The sequence below is a fragment of the Miniopterus schreibersii genome, assembly GCF_964146895.1.
Source record: "Miniopterus schreibersii genome assembly, chromosome: 2".
NCBI classification, from domain to species: Eukaryota; Metazoa; Chordata; class Mammalia; order Chiroptera; family Miniopteridae; genus Miniopterus; species Miniopterus schreibersii.
Genome location: NC_138102.1, coordinates 84,352,937 through 84,364,701, shown reverse-complemented (window position 1 = coordinate 84,364,701; position 11,765 = coordinate 84,352,937). Strand labels below are relative to the sequence as shown.

Here is an 11,765-nt window from a genome sequence, read left to right as displayed (position 1 = left end):
TTTCAGTGTAGCTCCCACTCAATCCATCACCCACATCTTTTTATTTTCTAATATGAACATTTACTAGTATAAATTTCCTTCTAAACACTTCTTTAGCTGCATCTCACAATTTTTGGCACATCGTGTTTTCATTATCATTTTCTCTTTTCTTTTCTTTTTGCTTTTTTAATCCTCACTGAGGATAGTTTTTTCCATTGCTTTTCAGAGAGAGTGGGGGAGAGAGAAAGAAAGTGAGAAAGAGAGAAACATTGATGTGCGAGAAACATGTTAGTTGGTTGCTCTCCACACTTGCCCCAACCAAGGCTGGGGATTGAACCTGCAACCAAGTTACATGCCTCTGGCTGGAATCAAACTTGGGACCCTTCAGTCTGCAGGTTGATGCTCTAACCAGTGAGCCCAATTATCTAGGGCTATTTTGTTTCTCATATTTTTAATAATTCCCCTTGCACTCATTCTTTGATCCATAGGTTATTTAATGTGTTCTTTGATTTACAACTATTTAAGAGCATTTCTAGATATTTTATAATTATTTATATATCTTATTGATTTCTAGATGTATTTTAATTAATATATCTTGTTATTTATTCCTAATTTATTTTTACTGTAAGATTTCAATAATTTTAAGTGTATTCAAACACAGTCTAACTCAGTGAATGTTGTAGGTGCACTTGAAAGAATGTGTATTCTGAAATGTGGGGTAAACTGTTCTATACTATAAGTGTCAACCAGGTCATGTGGGTTGATAGCATTTCTCAAATGTGCTATACTTACTGATTTTTACATTTTTCTTTTAAATTAAAATTTATATTCAATATTACTTTGCATTAGTTTCAGATATACAGCATATGATTAGGCAATCATGTACTTTATGAAGTTTACTTCTCGATATTTCCAGTACTTACATGGCACCATATAAAGTTATCACAATCTTATTGACTATATTTCCTATGCTGTACTTTACATGTTACTGTTTTGTAACTACCAATTTGTATGTCTTGATCCCTTCACTTTACTTACTGATTTTGCATGCATGTTTATTTGTTCTATGAATTACAAAGAAAAAGTATTAAAATCTCCATTTATGGCTTGTATTTATATTAGTTCTATCAATCATTGGCTCATTTATTATGAAATTCTGTTAATAAGTGAATGCATATTTTTATTGTTAATGCATTGTTTTATATTCCTGATCAACTTACTCTTTTGTAATTATGAAGCTTATTCTTTATCTCTGATAATATCATTTGTCTTTAGGTTTACTTTGGATGTTAATAGTATAGCCATACCAGCTTTATTATGCATATTATTTGCACATTATACATTTTCCATCCTTTTATCTTCAACCTGACTTTATATTTAATATATGATTCTTGTTGACAGCATATAACTGGGCCCTGCTTTTTTACCCATTCAGAATGGACTTTTCTGGCTTTTAATTGAAGTGGTTAGCACTTTTACATTTAATGTGATTATTGATATGGTTGGGTTAAAATCTATCTTTTTATACTTGTCACACTTAAGATTTTTTTGTGCTGTTTTGTTTGTTTCTTTGTTTTGGTATGGTTTTTGCTTTTCATTCCTTTTTCCTTCTTTTTTAATGAATATAATTTTTAGCATTTTCTCTTTTTTCTCTATTGACTCTTTACCTATACCAATAACTGTAGCTATATAACAAAAGATGTTCTCAAAATTACAATAATGAAGCTTTAATTTATAATAAATTAAATTAAAATTTCATTTGAAATTAAATTAATTAAAAGTAAAATTAATATTATATTACTTTACTTACAGCAGTATATTTACATTTATCTACTTTATCTCTTGTGTACAGTCATCGTATAATTCATATCTATATATATTATAATCTGACCTGAAATGTTATTATTTTTGTTTTAAAAATTTTTAGAAGAAATTAAGATATAATGAATAATAGTCTTTTATATTTACCTATATATTTGTCATTTCCAAATCTCCTCACTCCTTTCTCTAGATCCACGTTTCAATCTGGCATCATTTCTCTGTGGTCTGAAGAATTTCTGTTAGTATTTCTTGTAGGCAAGTCTGCTGGTAACACTTCTCAACTTTGTTTATCTGAGTATCTCTATTTTACCTTCATTTCATTTCTTTTCTTTTTTTGTTTTTTTTTTGTTAAATATATCTTTATTGATTTCAGAGAGAGGAAAGGAGAGGGAGAGAGAGAGAGAGAGAAACATCAATGATGAGAGTCATTGATTGGCTGCCTCCTGCATGCCCCAGACTGGGGATCTAGCCCACAACCCAGGCATTTGCCCTGACCCAGAATCAAACCCTGATCACCTGGATCCTAGGTTGATGTTCAACCACTGAGCCACGTCCAGCCGGGCTACCTTCATTTCTTAAAAAAATGTCTTCACTAGGTTTAAAGTTATGAATTTAAATTTCTTTTACTTTAGCATGTAGAAGATATTATTTCATTATCTTCTGATCCCCATTTTTTTTTTATAAGAAGACAACCATCAATTCAAATCATTGTTTCCTTGTAGGTAAACATACATATACCTATGTAGTATGCTTTCTGGATGCTTTTGAGATTTGTTCTTTATATTTGTCTTTCAGCACTTTGCTATGCTGCATGTAGATGCCATTTTCTTTGTGTTTTTTCTTTTTATTTCACTAGGTTTCTTGAATCCATAAGTTGATGTTTTTCATTAAATTTAGGAAATTTTTGACCATTATATCTTCGTATTTTTTTCGGCCCTGTTCTGCTCTTAAAATTTCTATAACATGTATGTTGGAGAGTTTGATGTTATCACATAGGTCCTGAAGGTTCTGTTCCTTTTTTCAATATTTTTTCTCTGTTTCAGATGAATAAATTCTATGGATTTTTCTTCGCACAGCATTTCTTCTGCAGTTTACAATCTGCTTTGAAGCCCATATAGTATATTTTTCATTTCAAATACTGCACCTTTCAGTTCTAGTATTTCCGTTTTCAACTATTTTTATTATTTTGTTGCTATTTCTCATATGTTGGTTCATTAGCTGCACCTTTTCCTTTAAATTCTTGAATATATTTATCTTGTTTAAAATACTATGCCCTAACCCAACATCTGGATAACCTGAGTCTGTCTTGATTGTCTTTTTTCTTGGTTTTGTGCCATGTTTTCTTTCTCTTTCTCAAGTTATTAATTGATAGTGCATTCAACACTGATATTGCAGAAAATCTGGTTTACAGTGTCTTTAATTAGAGTTATATTTTGTCTGGCAAACAATTAAATTACTTGCTATCTTCTTTGTCTTGTCAAACTTAGTTTATTTGTCAGGGTGGCCTAGTCCATTTTGTCTTTAGTCCTAGGGTATGGCCCTTATCTGGGGGGGTGTGGTCTTTGCTCACAGGGTGTGGTGTTTTGTGGGTATGAACTAAATGCCCATAGTTCTCTACCATTCTAACTAGGGTAGAATTTGGTTTTTCACCTTATGTAACTTCTAATATTTCTTGTTCTGCTCTCAACTCTGAAGCAATCATACGTTTTTAAGCTCACACAAATTCCATCCCTGAATACACAGCCTAGCCCTTAACCAAGGATTCATCAAAAACACATACACAAGATTCCTAAAGTCCTTTCTCTTAGACCCTTTCTTTCCAGTACCCTGCCTTGAGAGCGCCAGGTACTTCAGCAATCCTGAACTCTCATCTTAGCTTCCATATATCAGCAAAATCACTGTTCTTTACTTGGGTTCTATCTCCTGGTGTTGCAGCCCAAAATATGCCTGCAGGAGGAAACTTGAGGCTTATCTCATGTTTCCTTATCTCAAGGACTCTCTGCTACTCAATGGTGGAAAATTTCATATATCTTTTTGTTCAATTTTATAGCATACCAGAAAACAAATTTGGTAACAGTAACTCTGTTTCAGCGGAAGAATTGTCACAATTTATTTAACTTGTATCCTCAATGCCTGTCCTGTAATCAATACATCAATGTAGGATGGATGCATGCACACATACATGGATATAAGAACAGTTGGATTAGTGGAGGGATTTGAGAAAGAAACATGCTGTATTTTCCCAACATTATGTTTTCTCCTTAGTACTTCTTACAATCTAACACATTATATACTATATGTTACTCTTTTCTTGGTCTTTGTTTTTGTATCACTCCCACTAGAATGTAAGTGCCATGTGGATATGGTATTTTGATTTTTGTAGTGATTTATTCCTACTACTAGAATAGTGATTGGCATATACAAACTGCGCAATAAGTGTGTTGTTAGAGTTGACTGATAGATTTATAAGGATGATCTGGCTTACTTTTATACTAAATAATGAAGTAAAAGTTGAGTAGGCATAAAATCTGTCAAAGGATAGTTAATTTTTTTGGGGGGAGGGTCATTTTAGAATATCCTGTCATTTTGACTGACAACTGGAATGTTCATTCCAGCTATACAGTCCTTTTTCTGTTTCTCATTATGTGAAGCACATTTATGCTCCTGCCTTAGAAACTTTGCTATCGCATCTACCTAAACTCATATCTTTGCTCTTTGCATGGATTATCATTCAGAATTCAAACATCTTCATTTCAGAGAGATCTCCCCTGATCTAAAATAGAGCTACCTACACTACATCCTTAGTTTCTCCCTATCATAACACCATGCTTGATTTTCTTAAGAGAACATTTCCCTTTCTGAATTATCTATTTTATTTTTACATACTCATAGTCTTATCTGTATTCTGAGGTGATAAGCCCTATAAGAACTGGACTCTCATGGGACCTCTTCAAGGTAATGCTGAGAGCCTAATATAGTGCTTAGTCCTCAGTAGGCACTCAAGAAATCTTTCTGAGTTTAGATAGAATTCTAAGATGGCCCCCATTATCTGTAACCCTTGGTGTTACTCCTATGATTATGTTATGCAACATGGCAAAGGAATTTTGCATATGTAATTAAATTTACTAATCAGTTGGGTATGAGAAAGGGCGATTATATGGGTCAAGGGAATGTAACACTTGAACCCTTTCAAAGCAGCATTTTCTCTGGTTGAAAGCAGAGGAGGAAGTCAGAGGGATTCCAAGGGCAAGAAGGATTTGATGAGCTATCACTGACTGAAGATAGAGGGGCCACCTGAGAATCAGAGAGAAACTTCTCTGGAAGCAAGCAAGGAAACAGAGACCTCTCAATCCTACAGCTACATAGAGTGAATTCTTCTAACAACCAAATAAACTGACTAACAGTTATTTCCCCAGAGCTTCCAGATGAAAACCCAACCTGGCTGACAACTTGATTTGGCCTTGTGAGAAACTAAACAGAGAACCCAGTTGAGACTGTCCAGATTTTAGACCTACAGAATAGTGAGATCAGAAACAGGTACTATTTTAAGCAACACAATTCATGGTGACTTCTTATGCAGCAATAAAAAACTCACAAGCATTCAATAAATATTGGTGTCTTTCCATCAGCCATATCACAGCCACTCTCAGTCTCAAGGATGGCTTTGTCTCCTTCTTTACAGAGATTACAGGGGTCTACTGGTTTGTGATACATTAACTTAGCTCCACACAACGTCAGAAATGTGCCTTGGCAGTCCCTCATCAGCAAAGGATGGTTATATCTGTGCTCTCCTATCTTCTCCTTTTTTAAAACTTTTCTTTATTGTTGAAAGTATTTCAGGTGTCCCCTTTTTTCCCCATTGCTCCCTTCCATCCCACACCCATCCCCACCCCAGGCCTTCAGCACACTATTGTCTATGTCCATGGGTTATACATATATGCATTTAAATTCTTGGCTAATCTCTCCCTTCCCCTCCACCCTCACCTTCCCTTTGAGATTCATCAGTCTGTTCTATGCTTTTATGTTACTGAATCTATTTTGTTCATCAGTTTATTATGTTCTTTAGATTCCACATATAAGTGAGATCATGTGATATTTGTCTTTTCTGCCTGCTCACCTCCAGGGAAGAGATACTTCTTTTATAGGTTTATTGTTTCCCTGGTAATTTTAAACATAGGGTAACCCACTTTGTTAGAATATTGCTTCCTCTATCATCTTTTTTACCTCATATGTGCCCCTTTCTGTCCATCAGATATTTCAACTTTGTCTACAAATAAAAATGAGCAGATACATCATCTCACTGTACTTGACTTAACTGTCAAACTTTTTGAAAGAGGAGTCAGCACTCACTTCCTCATTTTGCTCATCATCAACCAATTTTTTAATATAATTTTATTTATTTTGACAAAATTAATATGCTTTTCACAGCTGCCTCTGCAGAGTTAGAAAATGTCAAGTAATACAACACAACATAAATAATACAAATAATGATAGTACTACATTGTTAACATTAAGCTGATTCATTTAAGGGTTAACAGCATCAAGAGTTGTTTCAAAGAAACTAAACACTGGGAGATACTATAGATACATAGTAAGTATTAATTGGTCTGAATGGTACTTACAACCCTTGAGAAATTTGTTTTCCCACATAGTTATTTCCATCTGAGATCAAACACAAACCATACTACTGAAAGGTTTCTCTGTTTGGGTGCAGTGTGATGCTATTGGAATGGTACTTAGATGTCAAGATGATATCTCTAACACCATGGATTTACACAGCACCATGCTTCACAGAAGCTTAATTGTGTTGTTGCTTGAAAGACAGCTTTGTACCAAAGATCTGGTGCTGTGCAAGTACCAGATGGTTACCCTGGAAAGTCTCTTCTCAGAAACAGGTGGCTGTTCCATCTCACTATCTTTCCCAAAAGTGAAGAAGTCCTGCTTTGCCTTATCTCTGTACTATTCAGGAAGCCAGATCTCAGTGCAGAAGCACTGTTGACAATGAAAGGTTTTTTTCTTCCAGTGGTGCCAAGCACATAGTAAGCACCCTTAGATACTATTTATTGATCTTTTAAGTTTAAAACTATCTCTGGCCCAATTTTACGGAGTACTTGCCTCCAGCTGCCTGCTCGGCATCTCTTCTTGAATCTCTGCTACTTAAGAGTCAAAGTAGAACTACTGATTCTTATCCACACTTCCTAATCCATGTCCTAAGCCAAATCGACTCCCACCCCAAATTCTCGCCATTTTTGTAAATGGCACTACCATCCACCAAATTGCTCAAGACAAAAATACAAAGGTTCTTGTGGATCACCCTAATCCTAGAACATCCACCAGATTCACTGGTAAGTTTGTGATAATCTCCCAAATGTGTATATCTCTAACCCAATCAAAGCCTACTTTAAATGATTCAACTGCAGCCCAAGTCAACATCCTCTCTTGCCTTACTGGCCTCTTATCTTACACTCTTGTCCCTTTAAAGTCCATGGTCCAGTCAATTTTCCAATAGCCTGTAACAATGCAAAACAGAACATTTCTCTCCCATTCATTGCCCCAGCCATAAGGCCCTAATGACCTGCCCTTGCCAAAGGAGATCCCCATCTGCTACCCCTTTTCCACTCTCTCAACACTCCCCAGCCACATGGGCCATGTCTTTGACCATCCAACACACTGGGTGAATCCAGGCTGCTGGGCTTGGCACTTGCTGGTCCTGCTGTTTAAAATGTCAGTCTTTTAGATCTATGAGGAAGTTTGTCTGTTTTGTCTTTCAGACCACATTTCAAATATCACCTCCTCAGATTGTCCTGACCTCTTTCCTCTCAATCATATACTCTGTTTTTTTCATAACAATTGATTATATCTAAAAGTACTCTTTGCTCATTTACATATATTATGTGCCTCCCCACTAGTTTATAAGCTCCTTGAGCTCAGAGACTGACTATTGGTCACTGCTGTGTCCCCAGCATGTACAAGTGTGACTAGCTCTCTGGCTGAAAATGCAAGTAAGGCCAACATTTGTCTTCCTGAGTCCTGAAATTCTGAATCTTTTACAGAGTAATATTTGTCGATGCTCAGTCACACACAGTATAAAAGAATCTAAGGTCAATTTTCCAGAAAACAAAACAAAACAAAAACAGAGACAATGTATCCAAAATGATAAAGGTACATTTAGGCATCATTTGAATACCACCTAAGATCTGATTTTCAGACTACCCCCAAAAGTGCAGCCAGGGAAGTTGAAACTCCAGGGACCCAAGAACCTCTCTTTTGCCAGAATAGCTCTGCTTTAATATGCTTTATTTTTATATAATATAATTGGCTTTCACAGAGAGGGTGATGAATAAATGAGATTCCACCACTGAAAAAGAATGTGACTGCTTAATGCATATGTTTATGTGCATTTCAAAGTCCTCTTCTGAACCTCCAGAAGTAGATGTAAGGTGTTTCTTGCAAGCTCACACTTGGTCCTGCTTTCTAGTCCCACCGTTGCTGCCCTAGTTGAGACCCTTATCCCCTTATTTTGATCCTGACAGTACCTGGAAGTGCCTTCTGCCTCCTTTTCTGTCCCTTCTGATATTTTCTTCTTTACCCTGCTGTTAAATTAATGTGACTACTCCCAAGCCCAAATCTGAGCTGCCCCTCCCCTAGTGTCTCCTGAGCCTACTGAACTCATTTCACACTCTGAAGCCTTGCTTGCACTGCCTCCCTTACCTCACTCTGTCTTCAAGATCTCTGCCCCTGCACTCCCCCCAGGCCTGTTGTGTTTGATTACTCACTCAACATTCTCCAGCAAGGCCTTAAGTTTTTCCTTTTCATACATGGCTACGCTCTGGCCAGTCTTCATGCCAATTCACCTTTCCACTTGTACTTGCCAGTGCAAACTTGACTTGTGCTCCTTTAGGCTTCTCCATTCCCCACCATTGGGGAAGGAGGGTGGCATCATTTCTCTCTCCTTCTGTGCCCACAACTCTTTGTTTGCACAACTACTGTAACACAAATCAAATCATGCTATACACCTTTCTGTACTATAGAGGGAGTCTGTACTGACAGGGAAAGATGAGATTTAGAGCTGAGGAAATTCAGTTGCAGGTTCCACTGCACCCATACTACTTGTGTAAGCGTTGATCGTCTCTGAGCTTCAGCTTCTTTACCTATAAAATATTTATAATAATAACTACCTCTCAAAGCTGTTGAGAGTGTTGACATATGTGAAAATAACTTGGAAGCTATAAATGCGAAGTAGTCTCATTCCCACTTGCTACTTGAGGGCAAAAACCATTTCCATTTATCTTTGTACCTGACCCTCAGCCCCAATGTATGCCAGCATCTAGCAGAGTCCATTCATGTCGATGTAATTTTGAGAAAAAGAGAAAGGACCCATTCTGACACATACTTAATAATTCAACTTGGACTTTCAAGTCACTCAGAATTCTTTCTGATATGGAGAGGAAAAAATGACTGAAAAAAAGATTTTAGGTTACTTATTATCTGCTTTTATTTGCATGGCAGTTTATTTGTGGGCAGGTCCAGCTGAGCCTCTGAAAAGGTCACTATGAAGTTAAGACTATGCTGGGTCTTTCCTCTGCTCTGAGAATTCTAGCCCCCCAGAGTTTTGGGAGCTCCCAGCCTAGGATCCCTTTGAGAGAAAACTTGAATGACACATTTGGGTTAAGACATATACCTGTTTGTTAGATGGGCAAGGTGTATGATACATTTTCAGAATGGGGCTAGACAGGAGGAAAAGAAATGGGCTCCCCTGAAGTGATGCTCCATGGAGAAGCGAGCAAGGTTTGTATGATATAGAGAGCAAGCATTTCAGAGGAAAGAGTGCTGACTTTCCTCTGGCACAACTCCTTTCCCATCTTGTAGTGCTGGAACACCATGTCTGGCCATTCAGGATGTGCACTGAACAAGGACACACATGTGAAGATATTATTCATATAGTAAATTAGCACATAGGTTGTAATTTTTTTCCAAAGGAAAGTCAAGCAACTTAAGGAAGGGGTGATTTTTTATTTGGGCTGGGGACTCTGTCAGGGTACTCTTGGAAGGAGAGGGTCTTTGATAATAGCAAGAACTATGCCATTAAGAACCCAATAAAGAGGCAACACAAAAATCTCAGTTATATCATGCAGGAGAATTAAGAAAAAGACATGCTCATTCTATAAGGAAATGCCTGGAACTGGCTTTACAGCCGGTGCCTTTCAGGATGGATTGGTAGAAGGTTGCACAGCCTATTTCCTCACCCATTTTCATTCTGACCACTATGCTGGATTGTCTAAAAACTTCACATTTTCAGTTTATTGTAGTAAAATAACTGGCAATTTGTTGAAGAACAAACTTCATGTGCAAGAACAATATTCCTCTATTACCAATGAACATGAATGTATAGTGAATGGTGTCAAAGTGCTTTACTTGATGCCAATCACTGTCCAGGTGCTGTCATGTTTTTATCTTCCCAATGGTAATGTCATACTGCACACCAGGGACCTCTAAGCAGATTCCACCATGGAACATTTTCTTCTTGCTGGCCAGAAAGTCCATATGCTTTATTTATACCACAAATTGCAGCCCAGAATACTGCTTTCCATCTCAGTGAGAGGTTATCCAGTTTGTCATCCACACTGCCTTTGAAGCCATAGCTCTAAAACCACGTATACTCTTGTTGTCTATGACACTCATTCTATTGGAAAAGAGAAAGGTTTCCTAGCCACTGCTGATGTTGTAGGTTCAAAAGTGGGCATGTCCCGAGAAAAAATGTAAAACATTAGTGTCTCAGTGTACCAGAAATTAATTCTTTCATCACTACAGACATATGTAACTGACTAGTTCACCTTCTTCCAATGATGCAAATTAATTTCAAGGGTTTACAGAGTCATTTAGAGACATATGATGGGAGATATGATTACATTTAGAGACATATGATGGGAGATATGATTAGATTTTGGTTTTTTTTGACCTACTAGATGGACACATTCTAATAAGTTAATGAGTATAACAACTGTGTACCCCAGACCAAAGGAAACATTTTAATATATGGATTCCTGATGGTGAACACAGCAGTTACCTAGAAATGAAACATTTGGTTCAGTAGCTGAAGCCCCGGAAAATTATACCTACCATGAATGTTAGCATCTTGAAATCTAAGAGCACAATGGAGAAATATTTTAAAGAATGGAAATTGAAAGCTAGATATTGATGTTACCTCGAAGGACTAAGAAGTAGTTAAGTAACTTAGGTGCAACTTGTTAGTTAAGTCTTCAGTGATATGAAATAAGCTTTATATGAAAAACCTCACAAAGGTCACTCATATAGCTTATTCTCTTATTTACATTTGAATAACATGTTCATGGTGCTGAGTACCTCTCAGCACCATCAATGATAACTGAGACTGGTCTTCCTAGTACCCTTGATTCATGCCCCTCCCAATGGGGGTAGTTATATTCTGCATCCAGCCTTAACAAAATAAATAAATAAATAAATAAAAGCAGGTACAGAGACCAAAATCATTCATTATAATGAATAATTAGATTGAAAACATTGTATATAAATAATTATGTACCTTTAAAATTATTCAATACGGGGCATATTTTAATGAGATAAAACTTTTATATGTATACTTAAATAAAAAATTAATCTTAAAATAGGCTAAAAACAAAATAAAACAAAACCCAATGATTCTACTTTAGGGTAACTGCAGAAAAGCTGGTCTCAGAAGGTGGAGGGAGTTTCCCTACTGGTCAGAATGGAAAAAAGCACCAGAGCTTAGTGGTCCAGAAGCAATTGACAGAGGACAGTAGGCAGTAAGCAGAGCACAGCAGAAGCAGGGTCTGCAGGTGTGTGTGAGGGTTCTCAAGTTCAGGCAAGTTGGCTTGCCTGCTCTGCCCTCTGACAGGGCTGAAACCACTACTATTGAAGCATGCACATAATTGGATCATCACTACTTTCTTACCATCTAGCCTAAA

The 11,765-nt window shown here is 36.7% G+C and overlaps 1 pseudogene across 1 annotated transcript; it reads left to right on the top strand.

Annotated features, from left to right (window-relative positions):
- Positions 1 to 9,571: 9,571 nt before the first annotated feature.
- Positions 9,572 to 10,999, top strand: LOC308552461 (DNA cross-link repair 1A protein pseudogene; annotated as a pseudogene). Its single transcript has 2 exons — positions 9,572 to 9,588; positions 9,936 to 10,999. The product of its transcript is annotated as a DNA cross-link repair 1A protein pseudogene (transcript).
- Positions 11,000 to 11,765: the final 766 nt, after the last annotated feature.